The sequence below is a fragment of the Tupaia chinensis genome, unplaced genomic scaffold (genome assembly GCF_000334495.1).
Source record: "Tupaia chinensis unplaced genomic scaffold, TupChi_1.0 Scaffold143675_1, whole genome shotgun sequence".
In the NCBI taxonomy this organism is placed as follows: domain Eukaryota; kingdom Metazoa; phylum Chordata; class Mammalia; order Scandentia; family Tupaiidae; genus Tupaia; species Tupaia belangeri.
This window is the reverse complement of record NW_006203523.1, coordinates 461065-470141: the sequence shown is the minus strand read 5'-3', so window position 1 is coordinate 470141 and position 9077 is coordinate 461065. Positions and strand designations below refer to the sequence as shown.

At 37.6% G+C, this 9077-nt stretch overlaps 1 pseudogene; it reads left to right on the top strand.

The window, feature by feature from the left end:
- The first annotated feature begins 1452 nt into the window (after positions 1-1452).
- Positions 1453-3141, top strand: LOC102483479 (non-POU domain-containing octamer-binding protein-like; annotated as a pseudogene).
- Positions 3142-9077: the final 5936 nt, after the last annotated feature.

Genomic DNA, 9077 nt, shown 5'->3' with positions numbered 1-9077 from the left:
TGGATACTACATTGCCACTCATGATGGCAGTTTCCTTCTAGAAGGAAACTGGCACAGAGCTAATTCACAACCAAGGGAAACATACAGGTGCAAGCTATAGATACCTACTCCAAAATGTTATCAAGAAGTGAGTACATTACCAAATGACTAAAAATCACAAAAGAGCCTCAACTATGAGAACACCAGGAACTATTTTCCCTGCAAGGGAACACAATAACTTATCTCCAACCATGGAGAAATAAAAACAGAAAATCACCAAAATCTTAGAAAAATAATTCAGAATATTTATTGTAGCTAAACTTAATAAGATGTAAGAGAGAACAGACAACCAACTCCAGGAGGTGAAAAGATCATACTGTTACTTTGAAGAGAGAGCCACCATAAAAAAGGAATCAAACTAGAGATGAAGACAGTAATACAAGAAATCAAAAAGTCCCTCAGAGGTATTAACAACAGTTTATACGATGCAGAAGATAGAATCTTGATCTAGAAGACAAAACCTCTGACTTAGACAAAGCCACAAAAGAAAGAAAGAAAAAATAATAACCCCCCAAAATGAAGACAACATTTGGAAAATACTAGATACCATTAAATGCCCAAATATTTGAATAATTGGTATTACAGAAAGTGATGAATCTGATAAGGACATATAAAATCTTTTCCATTAAATACTTGCAGAAGATTTCCCAAACTTAAAGAAACATTCAGATATTCAGACACAAGAACTACAAAGAATGCTAAATAGAATCAACACAAGAAAATCTTCCCCCTGGCACATTATTGCAAAATTGGTAAAAATCAAAGATGAGCTTCCAAAAATGGCTCTAGAGAAGAATAAAGTTATTTATAACAGTTGTCCTATTAGGCTAACATCAGACCTATCTACTGAAACAATGCAAGCAAAGAAGGAATAGGCAAACATTCAAAACTCTAAAAACAAGATAACTTCAACAAAGAATACTCTATCCAGCAGGATTACCCTTCAGGTGAGAAGAAAAAAATAAAATCATTCTCTAACAAAACATAAAAGAACTTACCAATAGTAGGCCAGTTCTTCAAGAAGTACTAAACACGAGGCTGGCAGGTGGCATGGTGGTTATGGGTGCTGGACTCCCACATGGCTGACTGCAGTTTGGGTCCTGGACCTGGCAGCTTGCTTTCTCAGTTTTCCTCTCTCTTTTGTTCTTACTCTGTTCCTCTCTGATCAAATTAAAATAAACAAATAAATAAATAAAGTTAAATAAAATAATTATTAAATAACTGAAAAGAGTACTATATTAAAACTAAAGAGTTAGGTTTCTGGTGGTCGCACACTCTTTTCTCTGCACGGTTAAGGCTGTGCAGCATCTCTGTTACTTTGAGGAGAGAAGAGTTGGTAGAGGAAGTCAAGGTTAAAGAAGACCATGAGTCACTTTTCTGTCTTCAGTCAAAGTTGAGGCTACAAAAATACAGAACAATAAAACCTTTAATTTGGAGAAACAAAACCATATTCCAAGGAAGCTTCATCAACATCACCACCAGCAGCATCACCAGCAGCAGCAACAGCAGCAGTCACTGCTGCAACCAATACCTGCAAATGGACAACAGTCCAGCAGCTGAAATGAAGGCTTAACTATTGACCTGAAGAATTTTAGAAAACCAGGAGAGAAGACCTTTACCCAACATAGCCGGATCTCTGTGGACAAACTTCCTACTGATACCACTGAAGAGGAAATGAGGAAACTATGTGAGAAATCTGGAAATGTGGATGAAGTCTTCATTCATAAAGACAGAGATTTTGGCTTAATCCACTTGGAAAAGCAAACCCTAGCAGAGATTACCAAAGTAGAATTGGACAATGTCCTACACTCCTTGGAAAACAGTTGCATGTGTGCTTTGCCTGCCATAGTGCATCCCTTACACTTGGAAATCTTCCTCAGTATGTGTCCAACGAACTGTTGGAAGAAGCCTTCTCTGTGTTCTGTCAGGTGGAAAGGACTGTAGTTATTGTGGATGATTTAGGAAGGCCCTCAGGAAAAGGCATTCTTTTTTTTTTTTTTTGAGAGGTTTTTCGCTATACGGCGTGTGCGCTCGCCAGACAGACAGAAAGAGACATAGAGACAGAAAGCGAGAAATCACCCCCTAGGGGGCATGGTCATGCTGCAATCCCTTCTCCTCCATTCTCCTCTCGGGATCTTGGGCACGCACGCACACGCGCCTGGCATGAGTTTTAAGCCACCGGGTCCGGGACGTGAACCTCAGTCGACTATGTGGGAGTCCAGTGACATAGCCATTAAGCCAATTGCTGCTTCCCAGGAAAAGGCATTCTTGATGTCTCAGGGAAGGCAGCTGCTCAAAAAGTTCTGGACAGATGCAGTAAAGATTTCTTTCTGCTAATCACAATTCCTCAGCCTGTGACTTTTGGGCTCATTGACCAGTTAGATGGTGAAGATGAATTTCTAGCAAAGCTGGCTATAAAGAACCAGCAATTTCACAGCAAGAGCAGTCACTCCAATTTGCAAAGCCCAGATCCTTTGAGTATGAATATGCCATGTGCTGGAAGGGACTCATTGAGATGGAGAAGCAACAACAGTACCAAGCGGACTGCAACATCAAGGAGGCTTATGAGAGTCTGGAGATGGAGATGGAGGCTGACCACCATGAGCACCAGGTCATACTAATCAGGCAGGATTTGATGAGGCACCAAGAAGAACTTTGGAGAATGGAAGAGCTGCACAACCAAGAGGTGCAAAAATGAAAGCAACTGGAGCTCAGACAGGAGGAGGAGTGCCAGTGCAGTGAGGAAAAGATGCAGCAGCAGCAGGAAGAAATGTTGGGTGATAGCAGGAAGGATTCAAGGGAATACTCTCTGATTTGAGAGAGCAGGAGATACAGAGGGATGAGATGGCTATGGGAGGTGCCAGGGGCATAAACAAGAGAGATGCCATACCCCCTGCTCCTGTGCCAACTGGTACTCCAGCTCCTCCAGGACCTGCCACTTTGGTGCCAGATGAAATCTTGGGATTGAATTTACCAACAACTGAATACTTTAGTCAAGCTGCTACAATGGAAGGAATTGGGGTAATTGGTGGGACTCCTCCTACATTCATCCATTCAGCTCCTGGAACTAAAAATCCTCCAAACAAATGTTGCCAATACTAATAAAGTTGCAGTGTCTAGCTTCCTAAAGTCTTAAAAGAAGGCCACTTTTTGGACTAGCCAGAATTCTACCCTGGAAGAATGTTAGGGATTCCTCCCATTAGTTCTGTCTTCCCTGCCTGTACTACCCTAAGGAGTAATACTTGAGGAAGAGGGTAAGAGAGGGGTGGTATTTAAAAAGTCATTTCTGGAAAAATCTGATGTGTGTCCTGCTGTGTTCAGGGACCAAGGCAACTGAATCTCTGCTCTAAATCCCATCTTCCAGACCCCAAAATAGCTCAGACAGAAGCCATTTAAATCTGAGGTGTGTCTTGCTGTGTTTAGGGACCAAGGTGACTGAGTCTCTGTTCTAAACTCCATCTTTCAGACCCTAAAAAAGCTCAGACAGCTTCCACACACTGAGTGTCTAGACAGGCCTAGGTGCACAGGTAGCCAAGCATCTGAATACTCTTTGGGTCATAGAAATCCTCAACCCTTACTGAACCTGCTGCCTGAAGGAAGAAATTCCTCTTTATAAAGCTGAACTCAAACCTCTTTTTGTGGGTACCAGGTTTCAAAACATAGTAGAGGAGAGAAACTGTCTCAGAAGTACCTTACAGTTAAGGGAAGAACATGATCTTACAGTTTCAGAAAACTTCTCTAAGCAATTAGCCAAAGGTGAATACACCACCAAATGTCTAAAATTCAGAAAAGAGACACTGCAGAGTGAGTAGCAGAGAGAAGTATGGAGCTGCAGAGAGCACGATTCATCTCCTCCCATACACCTCTGAACTCTCAGTTGAAACGCTGCAGCTCAGCCCAGGTGCACCTATTCCCTAGAAACTGTGAGGCTTTTGTAATATTCAGTTCCAAAGTCAAAAGCACAGGTTGCTTGATGACATCAGGAAAATGGAACTGCAGAGAGATTGTGGAACACCTCTTCCTGTACACCTCTGAATGCTTAGAATTAAATGCAAGAAATTAAGAAGAAACATATAATCCATCAGATGACCAGAAACCACTGCAGAGGCACAAGAAATATGAGAAACCAAGAAAAATAATCTTTCCCCCAATGGAAAAGAACAATGCTTCATCATCCACAGACAGTACAATTCAACTTATGGAGATGCCCAATAAAGAATTCAGAATGTTCATAGTGACAAAGCTAAATGAGATGCAAGAGATGAGAGACAATGAGATAGGTAGTTTTTTCACAATTAAAAAAAATGAAATACATGCCATAAAAAATATCAAATGGAATCGTTAGAGATGAAGGTTGTAATACATGAAATCAAAACCTCCCTTGAGGGTATTAAAAGCAGATGAGACCATGTAGTAGATCGAATTTAGATGTTAAAATTTCTGACCTAGAAAAATATCACCAAAATGACTGAGAAAATAACCATAACTCCCCAAAGTGAAAATAATATACGAGAAATACTAGATAATATTAAGTGCCCAAACATCTGAACACTCAGTATTTCAGAAAGTGAAGGAACTGATAAGGGCATTGATAATGTATTACATGAGGTCCTGGGAGAAAACTTTCCAAACCTAGAAAGGCATTCAAAGATCCAGACCCAAGAAATACAAAGGTCTCTTAATAGAATCAGCCTAAGAATATCTTCTCCAAGGCACATTGTAGCCAGATTGACCAAATCCACAGACAAAGACAAGATATAAAAATTGGCAAGAGAGAAACGTTAGGTTACTGACAAAGGTTATCCCATCAGATTAACATTGGACCTCTCATCAGAAATAATGCGAGCAAAGAAAGAATATAAAAATATATTAAAAGTTTTAAATGAAAAACAATTTCAACTAAGAATACTATAGCCAGCAAGATTATCCTTCATATGGGAAGAAAAGATAAAAAAACATACTCAGAAAAACAAAACCTGAAAGAGTTTGCCAACACCAGACCAGCTCTCCAAGAAGTTTTGAAGGGAGAGCTTTACTAGGAAAACTAAAGACACACAGACAGAAATAGAGAACAAAAAACAACCAAAAAAATACTAGATGCAAGTCCAGAAATATCAATAATAACACTGAATGTTAACTTCCAGGATTTAAATGGAAAGATCGGACCACAGTAAAACTGCAAATTTAATAGAAGAGAAATTGATTACATGAGACTTAACAAATACAATTTTATGAATTTTGACTAAAACATTGCTGAGTTTTTACTATGCTTTATTTTCTTGATTTAAGGATTTTGTTTTCTTTTCCGTTGTTGATAAGTTCGACAATTTGTTAAAATGGTTTTTTTTTGCTTGATTTTGTGTGTGTGTGTGTGTTTAATTGAAACATAAACTTTTCTCCCTTCCTGACTCCTCTGGAATTGGAAAATATTTGTGAGTATTCTTATTTTGTGGCAGAGGGATTATTTGCATAAATTCAATAATACCTATTGCCTTGTATTAGAAATGCCAGGGCTTTGACTGGATATCATATCTGAAGATATGACCATAAAACTGTGGAACTAAGGTAGATCTCAAGAAAGCCAACAGAAGCTCTTGGAAAGATTGCCAGGTACCATAAATAGTTCTGCCTTGCAGAGAGGATTAGAGAAGCCATATGAGAGAATTTGTACCATAAAATAACCTATGCTTTTCCAACCAAGCATTTTAATCACTAGAGATTGCAAAAGAGCAGCCCCAACCAGAGAATTACCTTGAGGAAGACTCTGAAGGAAGAAAAGGAGAATGATCTTTGCTAACAGGTGGTAAAACACAGAATACCTGATAGGCAGAACTTAATTGGTAAGGTTCATCTGTGAATTGTGTGCTGGGTGTTTGTTTCTCAACAGTTATATGTGGTTGACATGTAAATATTTTCTCAAAAATATTTAAAACCATACTGTCTCTGTTATAGAATCATAAACAAAATTATAACAAATATTTTAAAAGTTATCTTTAAAGTTTAGTTTTTTGTAAGTTTTGAAAGTTGTTTATTAGCTGTCAAGAACTATGACATATGAAAAAAAAATTTTTGAAATGTAAAGTGTGGGAAAATGTAATAAATAAATAAATTAATTAAATTAAAACAAGTTCTGTGTGGTATATTGTTTAATAAATCGCTGTGTGATGTATTCAAAAAGTCTCAGATGTGATTCTTGAGGGCCTGGGGGAACCATGGCAAAATGCATCCAGTTAAAACTCCATTAATCTTGATCATTCCATTTTTTTGTCCATCGTATTATATTTATTTTCAGATCAACACTCCCTAACCCCAGTAACACTGCCACATATACCACAAAATTCAAACATCCCCCCCCAGTGACCTTAGCCATATTGCTCCATTCAATCCTAAATGAGAATTCAGAAAAATATCCACACCACAAAGGTCACAGACAGCATACATGTGGTTCTGATATCACATATCTTTATAATTTTTTAATTTCATGCTCTTTTATACATTAAATTACATTATTTAGTTACAAAATGGGTATTCCAACATGTGTACATTTCTCCCTAGTCCAGTAGATAATACTATAAAGTTATCTTCAACAGATAATACCCCGTTTCTTTGTCCCATTAATGTTTTGTCTATTTTTCTTCTAAAAAATAGGATAGTAAAGAATAGAGTCTGTCCTTGCTCAGACTCTACTCTTTCACCCACATTATATCTAGTATTCACAGCCATTTACTGTGATTCTATATCCTTTAGTCAATCAGTTTCAATCATAAAGTGTGGACACTTGGTATATATTAACTGGGGACATACAATGTCTCTCCTTCATAGCCTGGCTTGCTTCACTCAAGAGTATATCTTCCATATTCATTCACTTTTTGTCAAAAGCCAGGGACTTGTTTTTTTTTATGGCTGAATAGTATTCCATAGAGTATATGTGCCACAATTTTTCAATCCGCTAATCTATTCGTGAGCATTTGGGTTGGTTCCATGTCTTAGCAATTGTGAATAATGCTGCAATAAACATAGATGTGCAAGCACTTTTCCAATTAAGAATTCTTCTGTCCTTTGGGTAGATACCAAGGAGTGGGATTGCTGGATCATATGGTAGTTCTATTTGTAGATTTTTTAAAGTTTTTTTATTATATCATAATTTGGTTGATATTACATTGAATCACATATAACTTTACAATGTATACCATTCATATCAATTAATACAGAGACATTAAAATCCCTATCATCATCATTCAATAGCTTTTCATTTTTTTCCAGATTATTCCAATTTTTTTAAACATTCAATTACTATTTATCATTTTGTTTGTAAAAAAACTTTACCCAACATGAGATACTTCTCAGACCTGTCCAGTTGAGAATACTATACATCTCATCCACAGGTAATAAACCATATCTGAACCCCACTAATGTCATGACTCTCTATTTGTACTCTTGCTATCCCTCTCCATACTCTTCTCTTCTCCTGCCCCATTCCACACTGTCTTATCATCGCTAACTATTTTCACTGCTTTTATGCCCCCCAATATTTCTATCTCTATCATAAAGTGTGGATATTCGATAACTATTAAGTGTATACATACAATATTTTTCTTTCATATCCTGGATTACGTCAGTCAGCAATAGATCCTCCATATCTGACCATTTTCTATCAAATGTAGGGTCTTGTTTTTTATAGTTAAGTAGTATTCCATAGAGTATATATCTGACACTTTTTCAATCTGTTTATCTGTTTGTGGACATATGGTTTGGTTCCATGTCTTAAGTGCTGCAATAAACATCGATGTGCAAGCACTTTTCCAATTAAGAATATGTCTGTCCTTTAGGTAGATACCAAGGAGTGGGATTGCTGGATCATATGGTAGTTCTATTTGTAGACTTTTGAGGAATCTCCAAATTGTTCTCCACAGTGCCTGGATAAATTTACATTCCCCCCAGCAGTGTAGGAGAGTTCCCCTTTCACCATACCCCCACCAGCACTTGTCATTTTTTGTTTTTTTAATTTTAGTCATTCTGACTGGGGTTAGGTGGCATCTCTTTGTTGTTTTGATTTGCATTTCCCTTACAATGAGGGATGTCGAGCATTTTTTCATATGCCTTTTGGCTATTCGTATGTCATCCTTAGAGAGTGTATTTTTTTTTCAACTCATTTTCCCATCTTTTAATAGGGTTGATCTTTGTTTTGGAACAGCTGCTTGAGTTCCTTGTGGACTCTTGTTATCAGTTCCATCTCTGATGCATAGTTTACAAAATTCTTTTCCCATTCTGAAGGCTGTTGTGTCTTCTGCTATGCAGAAACTTCTTAGTCTGATGTAATCCCACTTGTCAATTTTGGACATTATCGACTATTCTTCGGGGACCTTATTTAAGAAGTCTTCGCCTACCCCAATGTCTGCCAGAGTTTCTCCGGTGTTTTCCAGGAGCAGTTTTATAGTTTGAGGTCTTAGGTTTAGATCTTTGATCCACCTTGAGTTGATTTTTGTCAATGGCGAGAGGTAGGGGTTCTCACCATTTTGTTCAATGTGAGAGGTAGGGTTTGTCAATGATGAAAGAGAATCATCTTTCTGCAGGCAGATATCCAGTTTTTCCAGCACCATTCGATAAAAAGGTTTTCCTTTTCCCACTGCACTGACTGGTAACTTTCATCAAAAATCAGTTGGGTATATGCTTAGGAGTTTATTTCTGAGGATTCTATTCAGTTCCACTGGTCTACCTTTCTGTTTATGTGCTATAACCGTGCTGTTTTGATTACCACACCTTTGTAGTGTATTTTTGGGTCTGGCAGTGAGATGCCGCCCATTCCACTCTACTTGGGCAAGGTTGCTTTGGCAATATGAGGTCTTTCATGATTCCAGATAAATTGTAATATTGTTTTTTCTAGATCCGTGAAGAATGTGTCTGGTGTTATGCCTGGGATTGCATTAAATATATAGATTAATTTGGGTAGAATTGCCTTTTTGATTATAATAATTCTTCCAATCCAGGATCATGGTTATTTTTGTGTCATTTTCAATTTTTTTTTTTAGCTTTTATAG